The sequence below is a fragment of the Pteropus alecto genome, unplaced genomic scaffold (assembly GCF_000325575.1).
Source record: "Pteropus alecto unplaced genomic scaffold, ASM32557v1 scaffold220, whole genome shotgun sequence".
Lineage (NCBI taxonomy): Eukaryota > Metazoa > Chordata > Mammalia > Chiroptera > Pteropodidae > Pteropus > Pteropus alecto.
Genome location: NW_006430043.1, coordinates 598,600 through 612,297, shown reverse-complemented (window position 1 = coordinate 612,297; position 13,698 = coordinate 598,600).

Genomic DNA, 13,698 nt, shown 5'->3' with positions numbered 1-13,698 from the left:
GAGGGAGCTTGGAGAGAGACAGGCAAACAAAGAGACAAACAAACAAAGAGCTAGACAGGCAAAGGGACCATCAGCTGGGGACAGGCAGACAGGCGAGAGGAAGCTGACAGAGGCACTGGTACTGCATGTCTCAGGCTGGATGCATGTGAAGGGCCCTCCGTCTGTCTCTGTCAGTCAGGGTCTCTGCTGGAAAGTTTCTCTCAGGGCCTCTGGGGCTGTTTGCTCACTGTGTCCAAATCTATCCATTTTCCTGGGAATTTGTGCTCTCCTCAGGCCTCTCTACACCCTGTCCCTTACCAGTCAGTCTCCCTGTCTGTGCCCCATCCCAGCTGCTCCTTCTGTCCCAGGCCGTCTTTCTGACCTGCCCTTCACTCTCCTTCTCAGGGAGATTCAAACATTTCCTGTGGGCTTTGGGAGGCTCCCAAAGGAACCGGGCCAATCCTCCAGAGATGGACAGAAGGGGCAAGGGTTCTAGTTCAGGGGACAGCTCCTGGCCTGCAGAAGGGAAAAAGCAGTACAGTAGTACTCTGTTCCCACATCTGGCCAGGCTTAGCCAATGAGGCAGGAGGAGCCCTGGAAAGGAAGATGAAAGAACCCTCTGCCCCACCCTCCTGTGGCTCAGCATCAGACAAAACAGACCTCAGGCAGTGGGTCTAGGGGGGAGTGGCTGATTTACACATTGTTTGCATCTCATTTGCATGTCCCTGATTCCCATCAGCCCTCTCCAACCCCAGGCTCTCTCCAGCCCAGTCTGGACCCCAGAAGGGTTGGGGACAGAGAGAAGGTGGATAGGAGTGAGGGTGGGGTTCACACACTGGTGTCCACGAGTATTTCTTCTGTACCTCTAGCCAGCACAACCAGCACAAGTCACATTCCTACCTTGCTAGGGGCACCACCTCTCCTACCTTAGAGCCAGCCTTGCCGGCCACACACTGCTCTCCAGACATGACTTTCACTTGTCCTGCCTCTGCCCTTTGTCCCCACGTTTCCCCCAGCCTTCCCCTCTCCGTTTAGCTCAACATTATCATCCTTTAAGGCCAGGCACAAAACACTTGTCTTCCATGAAGATTCCCCTGGTCATACAGCCCAGAGTTATCATAAAACTATAGTTCTCAATACTGGAAGGCATCTCAAGAAACCACACTGTTTCGTCTTACCTGTCTTCAGGTAGATGATGCATCACTATTCCCATTTTATAGATAAGACAACTGAGGCCCAGGATTAGGCAGCAAGTGGGAAGGAAACGGAAGCCTGAGACACTCTTTTCAATATCCCCCGTCCTACCCTCTCCTCATCATTTGGTCAGGAGCAATGATGCCCTGTTCGGGACCCTCTTGTCCAGCCAGTGAGCTAACTATTAGACATTGTTGCTTAACTTTTTCTGGATTAGGATTTTAGTCTCCCTCAAGCTCCCTAGGCTCCAACGAGACTGATCTATTGGCAGTTCCTGAATTCTTGCCCTTTCTTAGCAACATGTCTTTGCCCATGGTGGTCCCTCTGACAGGACTGCCTTTCTTCCCACCCCCTTATGAATGGGGAAGATTCCAGCTCATCTCTCAAAACCCAGCTCAACTCTCACTTCCTCTGCTGAAGCCTTCCCCAGTGCACCTCCTGGGCTCGCCAGCACCAGACTTAAACCTCCCTGAGGCAGCACTTGTCAGACTGCCACTGACAGCCCAGTCTCCCTCTTTAACTACAAGTCCAAGGACAGGGACCATCGTGTCCTGTTCAGCTCTCTCCCCAGAGCACACATTGTTTAATTGGACCAGATTCATCACCACCTTATTTCCCCAACCCAGGCTCACAGAACAGCAGCATCAACCTGTTGGAGAGTCCAAGTTGGGGCAATATGCAGAAGTCCAGGAGTTAGTCCAGGGGTACAGGATGTACATTTCTCAGTTTTCCGAAGAATCCCTGTCACCTAACTTAATGCTGAAGGGAAGAAGGTAGGAAGGAAGGAAGGAAGGAAGGAAGGAAGGAAGGAAGGAAGGAAGGAAGGAAGGAAGGAAGGAAGGGAGGGAGGGAGGAAGATGGAGGAACAGACTTAAGGGGAGAATAGGAAGAAGAAAGAAAAGAGGTGGGGGAGGGGCAGAAGGGAGAAGAGTCAGAGAAGGGCAATGAGGAAAGAGGGAAGGAAGAAACAGAGGGATGAAGAGAAGGAGGGAGCCCAAACTTTTGATCCTCAGGCATGTCCAGCAGAGACCCCATCCTTGGGCCTTAGTATCACTCCTGCCCTTCATCTTCATGTCTGGGAGATGGACACATCTCCCCTTCTCCAAGAACAAGTGAAGCTTAGGGTGAGGAAGAGGATAGAAGCACCTACTGAGTTGAGTGACCTGAGGCTCTTTCATACACACCGTCTCATAAAGCTCACCTGAGATGCAGGAGCTGTAATGCTCATGCTACAGATGTAGAGACTGAGGCAGGGAGGTCTGCCATTTGCCTCCACGAGGTGGAGTCTGATTCCAAACCCTTCTACCCCCACAACTCCAGGGCCCTCTCAGCATTGAAGACAGTCCAGAAAGAGAGGCAAATGACATTTCATATCGCACATGGAAAGTAGAAGTACAGAGGACAGAGAAGGACCAGTCACATCCACACCCTGTGGTAGAATGTGGAGTTGTGGTGTCATCTCCCACTCCAGGAAGGGCCCCCTGCATCAACTCAGTCTTTGCCTAGTAGGTTGATGATGTTCCAACTAAGAATCTGGAGACCTAACAGGGACACCGAAGACACATTTAAGTGGATGCAAAAACTGTTCTGTCATTTCATCTTTCCTTCTGCCAGTGATCACCAGCCAGGGGAGGGAGTGGCTCAGGTGTTTTCCTTTGAAAGACTCCACATAGTTCTCTTCCCCAACCCCGAAACCCAAGGATCCAGCAACATCCATGGTTCTCTGCAGTCAGAGATGCACAGTGGCAAGTAACTGTACCCAGCCCTCCTCTCTAACCTCACTAGGGAATTATAGGTGGTGTCTGTGGATTACAGAGGACTCTTCCCAACCCACAAAACCAGAGCCTCACCCTAGATAAAAAGGCAAATTCCCTCTGTGTTCAGCCTCCCTCTGATACCAAGCCCAGCAGCTCATGCCTCACTCTGCCAGGAAGTCCTTCCTAATGTCGCAAAAAAAAAAAAGAAGATGAAGAAGAAGAAGAAAGGTGGCTCACTCAGCCCGATCTCTTCCCCCTAATAGCAGTAGAAATGGAGGGTAGACAGCTGGAAGGACTTCCTGACAGAGAAATGAGGTACTTCTGGAATAGGATTATGAAGGGCAAAGGCTGCATTCCCCTCCAGCAGCCTCCCAGCCTGGCAGAGAGCCTTTAGTGGCAGCTGCAGGAGGATGGCCAGCACTTCCAGAAAAGCTCTGTGTGCTAGGGCTGCTGGGAATCCTTGCAGCTCCAGCAGGAAGGAGAAAAATCTGGTCCCAGAGCCCCCTTGTGGCCATGCAAAGACAGGACCGGCAACTCTGCCTCCCACTGCCCCAGCCATTAGAGCTGACCAAGGAGTCCTGAAGCAAGGGAGACAGTCCCTAGTGCTTCATCTTTGGAGAGAGGCCCAATTCGAAGCCTGGAACTCATCACATCCACCAGCTGACCCTAGGGACAGGGTGGGGACAGAGAACAGAAGGCGTCTGGAGCTCTGGAACACAGGCTGAGGCAAAACCACAATGGGACACCCAGGTGTGCACATCCCCCCACCTAGGTACAGACACACACACCCCTGGCTCAACAGATGTAACAACACACATGCAGATCTCCCAACAGACAGAGGTGGCTCCCCTCAGACTCATAGTCACCCCAGCCCTGAGAACGTTAGGGATGGTTGGTGTGGGTGGTGAGGACATGGGTTCCAGAGCAGGAACAATGGCAAGGCCAAGGTGGCAGGGTACCCGAGACCATCCTTTAGCATCTTTGGGGCCCTGAGGGGTCTGTGACCACTGACCCCTCCCCCGGCATCCGTGAAATAGTCAAAACACAGGTACAGAGTCACCCTAACAGCGGCTTGGATGTGTCAAGAGGAGGGACAAGGAAGAGGAAGAGGGTCGTAAGCCTGGATAGAGATGAGGCTTCTCCTGGATCCACAGCCTCCTTTCAGGACCGCTCTCTTTGGCTATTTGGAAGTTCTCCCGGGCATCTAGCCTGAATCCTCCCTGCTGGGATCAGAGGGGGTTTCTCCCTGGAGATTACTCTGGCTTTTTGCCCTTATTATACACCAAACAAATAATTCTGAAACCTGAAGAAGAAGAAGAAGAAGGGGCAAAAACTGATAATAGATAAGAGGAAGGGAGCAGGAGGCAAGGGAGAGTCAGTTGAGACAGGTGACAGTCAGAAAGGTGATGTTTATGACCCTCTCTCCTCCCCATCTATGAGGAAGGAACAGGAAATATGGACTCCCCTTGGAGGAAGGACTTGGGGCAGATGACAGGAACTCTCCTAAAAGCGTTGATGAGGACGTCCCCTGAAAATACTTTCAATTATTAGAAACCAAAGATGACAGGAAGAGAGAGGAAAAGAAGAGGAAGGGAAGATGGCAGGAGATTTAAAAGGGCGGGGGCGGGAGGGGCAGAGGGGGGGAGTGTCTTATCCATAAAGAGAAGAGAAACCAACACAGAGAGAGTGGAGAAAAAATCCATAGACCTGAAGTGGTAGGGACCTAACATAGAAAAGGCTCAGGATTATTCTACTTAACAGCTCTGAGTTTCAGTTTCCTCCCAAGATGGGGTTAACAGTAGCTGTCTAGGGTCTAAATGAATGCAGCTCAGGGTCTGGCACTGTCAAAAGTCAAGCACGGTGGCTTCCTCCCAACTGGAGCTAGGCAAGTGAATCAGAGCAGGAGGCTCTCCAGCCTTCCAGCACCACCATCCATCACCTGGCTGTCCATCAGAATCATGGCAGCCTTAGAAAACAAGGCTAGGCCCTGACTCCAGAGAAATGAGGTACCCCCTGAAGCAGAGGGGCCCAGGAACCTGAATTCTAACCAGCCTCCAGTGATTCTCAGTCAGCACCTGAGAACTGTTGACTTAGCCTCATGCTGCCATTGTTCAGGGGAGGGAAATGAGGCCGAGAGAGGCAGAGCAACTTGCCCAGATAACCATCTGCACACTGGACCCCACGCATGCAAGCTGGCAGGACTTCTCACTTCTCCTCTGCGCCTCATCAGCCCTCAACTCCAGGAAAGGTTTTCTTGGCCTTGCCTCAGTCCTGATGCAACCAAGTCCTCTCTCTCACTCTCTGGCCCATGTACAGATCCCCTCCTCTTTCTTCACTAGGACCTGAGTTGGGCCTGAGGATCTGATGTCCATCCTAGCCCCTAGCACATGGGAAGTGTTCAACTGGCATTTGTAGAATGAATGACTCCATCATTCAATCCTTCCTGGTCTCCACCCAGGGGGCAGGAACTTCTCTAGAGTCCCTGGGAAAAGACCAGGAGGAGAGCTGGTTTCTCCTGTTCCCTCCAGTCTGAGTCCTGTAGCAGCAGTCCCCAACATTTTGGCACCAGGGACCAGTGCTCCTATGAGAATCTAATGCCTGATGATCTGAGGTGGAGCTGAGGTGGTGATGCTAGTGCTGGGGAATGGCTGCAAATACAGATGAAGCTTTGCTCACTGGCCACTGCTCACATTCTGCTGTGTGGCCAGATTCCTAACAGGCCACAGAATGTTATCGGTCTGCAGCCCAGGGGGTTGGGGACCCATACTGTAGAAAGCTGGGACCCAAATGCCTTGGCTCCCAGTCCTTCCTCAGCCAGCCCCACATAGGGCCACGGGAGCAGCAGGACCCAGCTCTGTTACACGCTTCCTTGGTGAGCAGCTGGTTTACTCATCCTCCAGGTAAACATATGAGGTCAGCTGACCCTTATTCCAGGCAGTGTCAGTGGCATGAAAAGATCAAAGCTCATAGGTGCTCCACTGCACCCCCAGCTAAAGGCCAGGAGAGAGATCAACCAGAACACTGCTGCTAAATGCAGGGCGATGTTCTGGGAGCCCCCATGCAGCCTGATTCCTGCAGGAGCTCCACCCCCAGATGGGACCCACCTTCCTGCTCTAGTCCCTCCCAGACAGACAAACCACCCCCTCTCTGTCAGCTTTAGGGGATTGTCCACCCCAAAGTTCTCCAGCTGCAGAAGGCCAGAAGGGCACACAGGTCATGGGAAGATCAGATTGTGTGGGAGAAAGGGAGAGTAGAGTTGTCCATGCAAATGGGTCAATGAAATTCAAAGTCACACCTGTGACTCTGAATGCTGGCAGGCTGGGAACAGATGGGATAGAGTCAACCAGACTAGAACAGAGATGGGGTGAGATGCCAGGGCAGAGAGAGTAGGGATAGCAAGAAGCAGAGAAGGGAGGGGAAGAGAAAGAAACAAAGACAGACAGAATGGCACCAATGCATGGAGGGCAACTGGCTTCCAGGTGCCTCAATTTCCCCCTTGAAGCTATTGCCTGTAGCAAAGACTCATCACGCAGCCTCTCATGGGAGCTGCCAGCCCTCCCATTGTGCAGTGGCACAGTATGGATTCCTAGAGGACCCAAGGCCCTTTCAGGAAAAGGAAGATGGATTTCAGTTCCCTATCTGCCACAAATGGGATTTTGAGAAAGGCCCCCCACCACCAGAGTCTTACTTTTCCCAGCTGTTAAAAAACAGGGGATATACCGGGAATCTTTAAGATCCCGTCTCCCTCCTCTAATCTGAGAGACCATGAAGCCAAGTGCTTAGAGATGGTATAAGACAGTGGTTGGGGGTGGAAAGAACCTGAACTGAGAATCCAGACTTGTGGGATCCTCTTATTTTACAAATGGGGACACTGAGGCCCAGAGAATGCCCATCGTGACGGGACTGGGAGGAGCCATAGACCCTTAGTGCTCAAAGCACGATCCGTGCCCCAGCAGCATCAGCAGCACCCGTAGGAGCTTATTGAAATGTAGCATCCCAAGCCTGGCCCCAGACCAACTGGACCAGAATCTGCATTTTAACAAGATTCCCAAATGATGTAAAACTTAAGAGCACCAAGCCAGCAGATGGCTAAGTGTGTGGATTTTACACAGAGCCTAGCTCCTCTGCTTACTAACCAAGTTTCTGTTTCCCTGTGTGAAAAGTGACGATAAAACCTACTTTGCAAGGTTATCCTGAGGATTAGAGCCCATGTGGATGAGAAGCATTCAGCACAGTGTTTGGCACATGGAGAGCACTCAGTAAACAGAGTGGTTACTGGGGTAGGGCTCACACCACTGCATGATACATTATGCTTAGTACTTGGAGCTTCCTTGGGACCGCCGTGTTAGCTGCTGGCTGTGTGATCTTGAGGAAGGCCCTTGACCTTTCTGTGCCTCCATTTCCTCATGTGTAGACTGAGAATAGTCAGAATGCCTCCCTTGTAAGGTTGTTGAAAGATTAAGTAATTAAGTGATCTGATGAATGTGGCAATAACCAGTCTACAAATGTGTTTACTGTTGTTATTACAAGAGCTCTGCTCTCCAGAGACATAGATTCCAGGGAAGAAGGCAAATCTTCATCTAGCTTGGCCAGGAGGAAGAGGCCAGGGCAAAGCAAGGGGAGTCAAGGAAGAGGAAGATAAGACCCCTTCTAGGAGGCAGCCACAGTGGCCGGGGACCAAGCAGACACTTACTTGTTCTGAAGCCTAAGCTTCCGAATGAAGCAGCACACATGCTTAGACCATGCTGACACACAGACACGCACTAGTAAGAGCAGTGGATTAGGAGCCTAAAAGCTCTGCCACAAACATGCTGTGCAATCCCAAACAAGCAGCTCGCCCTCTCTGGGCTCCGGCCTTCTTATCTGAAGAGGATTGGATAGTAAGACAATCTCTGAGTTCCTTCTGGCTGCAATATGCTGTTTCGGTGGTTCTGGTACATTCTAGAACATTCGGCTGCCCCATACATTTCACGACATAGGTAACCACAGGGCTGGACATCCCCCTCCCCAACTCACTCTTACACACACAGAGGCACAGGGGCAGGAAGGAGGCACCTGGGAATCAACCTATCCTTGCCACAGACACAACCACTGAGTTCTCACGGCCCTCAGCCCTTTCCCTGAGCAGAGCCAGGTGTGCTAGGGCGCGCCCCTTCGCGGCATCACAGTCCAGGCGTCTGCTGCCCCCTGCTGGCTGGAGGAGGAAAGGCGGCTTGGTTGGCAGAGCCAGGCCTAGGGGCCTGGCTTGTGGGAAGTAGAAATATGAAGCATGCATCCTGCACTTAGAGCCACTCTACCCCGCAGCCGCTCCCCTTTTAGGATCCAAGTGAAAACTGTAAGGAAAAATGAGGGGAATAAAGCCCACTGGCTAATCTGGATTTCTCAGCGGGGAAGAGAAACAGGAATAAACGAACACACTGATATTTATTATATTAAGACAATTAGATAGCACTTCATGTGAGCCAGGCACTGTCCTACATGCTTTACAAATATTACCTCATCTAACCTCTGAGATAGGTACTAGCACGATTCTCCATTTTACAGATGAGAGGTGTGAGGCAAAGAACTTCCAAAGTAACACAGCCAACAAGTTCACGTGGGGGCTGTACCACCCCTCAAAGAGAAAGGGGCTGAGAGGGACCAAGTAGAGGTAGAGACACATGGACACAACTACAGAAACATGGGAGAGGAGGGGGCAGGGACAGGGAAAGGGGAGAGCAGCAGGATGGCCTGGAGAGGGAGGGGAGGGAGGCGGGCTCCCCTTTGACCCCAGGGCCCCAAAGATGCTATCAGGCCAGACCCTGCCGGAAAAATCCTTCCTGGATCTCTCCACATTCCAGCCTCTGCTGGGCTGGTTTTACAGCCTCGTGGTGCTGCCGGACACTGTTTATGGCAGCCCCATTCTCCAGCCCTTGTCTCCAGGCCCCAAAGGCATCTGGCCAGGCTGAGGGAGGCTTGTGGGGGCAGGGGTCCCCCCCGCCCAGCCTCCCAATCTCTTCTTTGAACCCTGCTGGATGCCGGAAGGAGGGGGCTGGGTGGGCACCGAAAGGGCCCCTTCCAGGCTCCTTACTGAGTGTCTAGGAGGAGGAGAAAGACCCCCAGGCATAGGCCACCTCACAAGGACCGCTGAATTCCACCTCTGCCAATTCCTTGCTGTGTGACCTTGGGCACATGCTGATTTAACCTTCTCCAGTCTCACTGTACCCTGTATAAAATGGAAATAATAGTATTCATGGGATTATTTTGAGAATTTGACATATTATATATAAAGTGTTAGCCCCCAAATGTAGCTGATACTTTTAGCTATCATGGAATTTGTAAATAAGGCAAAGAACTAGAGATTCCCATCCCATTTAGTGGTCCTAGAGTTTCCCACTAATTCTGCCCCCAAAGCACTACCTATGCTAAGAGCTTCCTCTGTCCCACCTCTCACCAGATTTTCATCCCACCCCAGACCCCTCAACCTCCACACCCTTTTGCCTGGGTTTGTCTGTGTTGCCCTCTGCTGGCAATGGGAAGAACTGTACACTTCTCTCCCCTCTGTGGCCTGGAAATCTGAGGTTTGGGAAGGAGAGGGAACCCAGACAGGCCAGGAGGTTCTCTCCAGTGTTCCAAGAGTCTGGAAAAAGCTCTGTGGAATCTATAAAAAGACCAAGGGCAATAGGGCCCAGATAGGTTTTGGAGTCAAGGACTAGACCATCTGTGTTCTAAGGAAAAGTTTGGGCAGGTCAAACTGAATGGAAGAGGAGGCAGGAAGGCTTTGAAGGAGGGCTTTCCAGTGATGCAGGGAGAGTTCAGGAGAGGGGAGCAAGAGAAAATATGGCACCTCCTTTCCAATGATGTACCAGCCTGACAAAGATTGGGGACAGGGAGGACATGGAGAAGGAGGAATGTCTGATGCTCCAGAGACACACAGAAAGGGGGGTCAGTAGGGGTGGAGGAGGATGCCCCCACACACCCTGAGGATGGAAAGAGGTTAATTGAGTCTGTCTGCAGGCAAGATAAAGACTCTGGCAGAGCTGGAGCTGGTTCCCTGGAGTGTCTTCCAGAAAACGCTCAGAACCTGGCTGAAGATGAACAACTCCCAGAGAGAACTGGGAGGGAAGAGCAAGAAACCTGGCCTCCTCTGCTCTCCCTCCCTCCCTCTCCACTCCCCGAATCCCATAAGAAAAGAGGGGTGGAAGTCAGACAAGAGGAAGAACTTGTAACCATGGCTGAGACTGGGATGCATTCTCCTCCTGACCCCCCAGACACTGAGAATCCCCATATTTCCTCCTCCTTTGCTATCCACCCATTCCCAACACTGAGCGATTCCATAAGCAGGTAGGTCAATCTCAGGGGATTGCGGAGACTGGACATTTCCTCAAGTCCTTAAGCAATGTCAAGGGCTGTGGGGCGGCAGTCCCCTCTTCTGCACCCCAGACCCTCTAATAGGTCTGCTCTCACCCTTTTCCCACCAACTACCCCCGTCCTGCACCACCCCCCACCCACCCACCTAGCCAGAGTCAAGAATTCCAAACAAGAGACTGGGTTCCAGGCTCCGTGTTTTTGTTTATCTCATGACAGGCTCTGTCTTGTCAGAAGCTGCCCCTGCGCCTGACCCCCTGCCCTGCCCCCAGAGCTCTGCAGAGAGGATACACTGAACAGGGATGCCCAGTGGACAGGCCCTGCAGGGACTGCGGCCCAAGGAGTGTGGGGTCCATATTCTCAGGAAGCCTGAGCCCCATACAGGTGGGGCTGGGCATGTGAGGGCCTCTCCTCCTGAAAGTCCTGTTCGGGACACAGGGGCAACCTCCAGCTCCTCTCTCTCCCTAGTAGGTATCCCTGCATTCAGGGTACCCCAGGCTGAGTCAGAACCACCACTACCACCCAAGCCTCCTCATAGCCCATCATCTCCTCAAACTGCGGGGCTCAGGTTCTCAGACCCAGGCCCTCCCCTCCCATGTGCCCCCTGAGAATGGAGTCTTGGGGAAGGGCCTGCAAAGAGGGCGCCAAGAGGAGGAATAAACACACAGTGCATGGTAGAGGAACTGGAGATACAAAATGAAACTGACCCCAAGTAGGTCATAAACAAAGCAGGACCTACTGTAAATAAAGAGTGAAATTCACTGTAAACAGAAAGTGAAATGGCTATAGCAGAGAGACCTGGGGTGGTTAAAACATGATCACTGACCCCTCCCCAAGTAAGCAGTGAAGGGAAGGGGGCCAGGGAGCACCTGGCCCAGAGAAAAGGTGGCCTGGATTCAGGGCCAGCATGAGGAGGGATAAGAGCTTATACTGCTGTCTGCAGGGGCACCACACACGGATATAAGATGATGGGATCTCTAAATAGCAAAAGAGATGGAGGGGAAACTCATAGAATGACTTCCTAGTGTCAAAGGAAAGTATAATCTGCTCCCTCTTCACTATCTCCTTCTATCTTCCCATTCTCCCACCCTCCAACCCCACAGGGCAGTGGACAGAGTCCCAGGAAATAGACAAAGGGAAAGGTTCAGAAGCTGAGGCCCACTCCAAACCTCAGGAGAGAGGAGGTCCTGAGTAGAGTGGGTTGTGTGGAAAAGAGAGCACAAAAGGGAATCATCAGACACTCCAGCAAGAAAAAAATACAGAATCCTGGAGCTGGCAGGGCCTCAAATCCAAAGGTGAAAGGTCATGTCCATTCTTCGTTCCTTCCTCCTCCCTCCTCCTATTTTGTCTCACCTTATCCTTCCACCTTCTTCTGCTTTCTACCACTCTATTTCTCCTCCTCTCCCATGGCATCTACCCTATCTCAAAGGCAAAACTCTGAGTCAATTCCAGCATCACTCATACATTGATTGACCAGTCGGACTAAGATTATGGGGAATTTGGCACATTTGAGACTTGTCTCTGTCTCTGCCACTCCCCATTGGGTCTCTCCCTGTCCTTACCCTGTACACACACACACACACACACACACACACACACACACTCACAAAAGCAAGTTCCTTTCATTTTCCTTTCACCTCTGTGTACACATCCCAGCCTCCACATCCTACACCGTCTTAACTCTGGAAGTCAGGAGGAGAAGGATGAAATTGGTGCCTGCCTTTGCAAAGGAACCAGGTGGACTCTGTTCCGTTCCTAATCTCTAAGTATGGATATGAGGGTGGGGGAAAAGATGGGGCCTGTATACCTTCCCAAAACTTCTCAGGACCAGGAGAAGGTCCAGATGCTGCCAGACCATAGAGCCATAATCTGCTCCACTGCTGCTCCCCAAACCACTCAATTACTATTCATAGTGCACAGCTGGGTGATTAATGACCTGATTAATAATTACTCAGGCTAATAAAATAATTAATTAATTTGGCAAGCCATTATTTATCTGTTCATCCTCAGCCTGAAACTCTGCAACTAGGAGTTTGGGAATCTCCCCTCCAGGCTCTTTCAGAAATATGCTCATTAATGTGGGCAGGGAAGGGTGGGGGATAGGACTTCTCCAGCCTGAGATACTCCCGAGATAGCAAAGGACAGGGCCTGAAGATCTTTCAGGAAGGCTGAAACTAAATGACCAGGCAACCTCAAGCTCTGAAAGGAGCTAACCAGGGAGGCCGGAGGTGGGGGGACACTTTTGTGTAGAGAGAGCATAATGGGGAGCTTGAAGGGTAGCTGAGCACCCATGTTTGGGGAATCTTGGATATGTTCTCTTTAACAAATGATTGATGACATTATTTTCAACAAATGATCTTTATCTCTCCTCTTGTCTCTCAAATTTATGATTTTGTCCCCAAGCCCCAGGCTAGACAGCAAGGACTGAGTGAGTTCTGGGGTGGGGGTGGGCTGACTTGGGGTAAGGTCCAAGAATCAGTGGGGTATCTTCAAGACTCTGCAGGAAAGAGAAGCCTCCCCATGCCATTTGTTTCTGGGCTCTCAATAAATAAAGCTCTGCATGAGAGGGAGTTAGGTTTGGGTCTCCAGAACCTAGTCTGTAGCACCTACTCCCAGTAGGGAGTGGAGGGAATAACAAGGAAAAAGAGGGGACAGCTGATCTCCTGAGGGGTGGGAATGGCAGCAGAGGCCTGCCCCAGTGGTGAGGGAGGTTGATAACTGAGATATCCAGTCAGTCTTTAAACAGACCGGGGTATCTCTGCCCCATTCCAGGCCCAGGGGCATACACTAGACACTGATTCTCCATGTGTGGGGCTGAGGCACCAATTGGTCATTCACTGAGCAGACCTCTACTGGACTGCCAGTATGTACAAGGACAAACAAAGCTCAGGCCTTGCCCTAGAGGAGCTCAAGTATTTTGGGGGAAACAGACTTGTAAATAGATAATGCCCCAGCATGAATGCCATTAAAAAAAAAAAAAATGTGTATAAAGTCCATGGGAGCACAGAAGCAGACTTCCCTGGGGGTGTCAGAGAAAAAATCCCCAAAGAGGAAACATCAGAGGAATGAGTAGGAGTTTGCCAGGTAAAGATGGAAAAGCATGAAGATGGCAAAGACAAGAAAGAGCAAGATGTGTTTAGAAAACTGTGAGTAGGGAGGCAAGGAAGTAATCTGATGAGACAGGAGGTAGATCATAAAGGATGGAGGCGGCCTGAGCCAGAGTCTAGTCTCAATAAATAAAGCTCTGCATGAGAGGGAGTTAGGTTTGGGTCTCCAGAACCTAGTCTGTAGCACCTACTCCCAGTAGGGAGTGGAGGGAATAACAAGGAAAAAGAGGGGACAGCTGATCTCCTGAGGGGTGGGAATGGCAGCAGAGGCCTGCCCCAGTGGTGAGGGAGGTTGATAACTGAGATATCCAGTC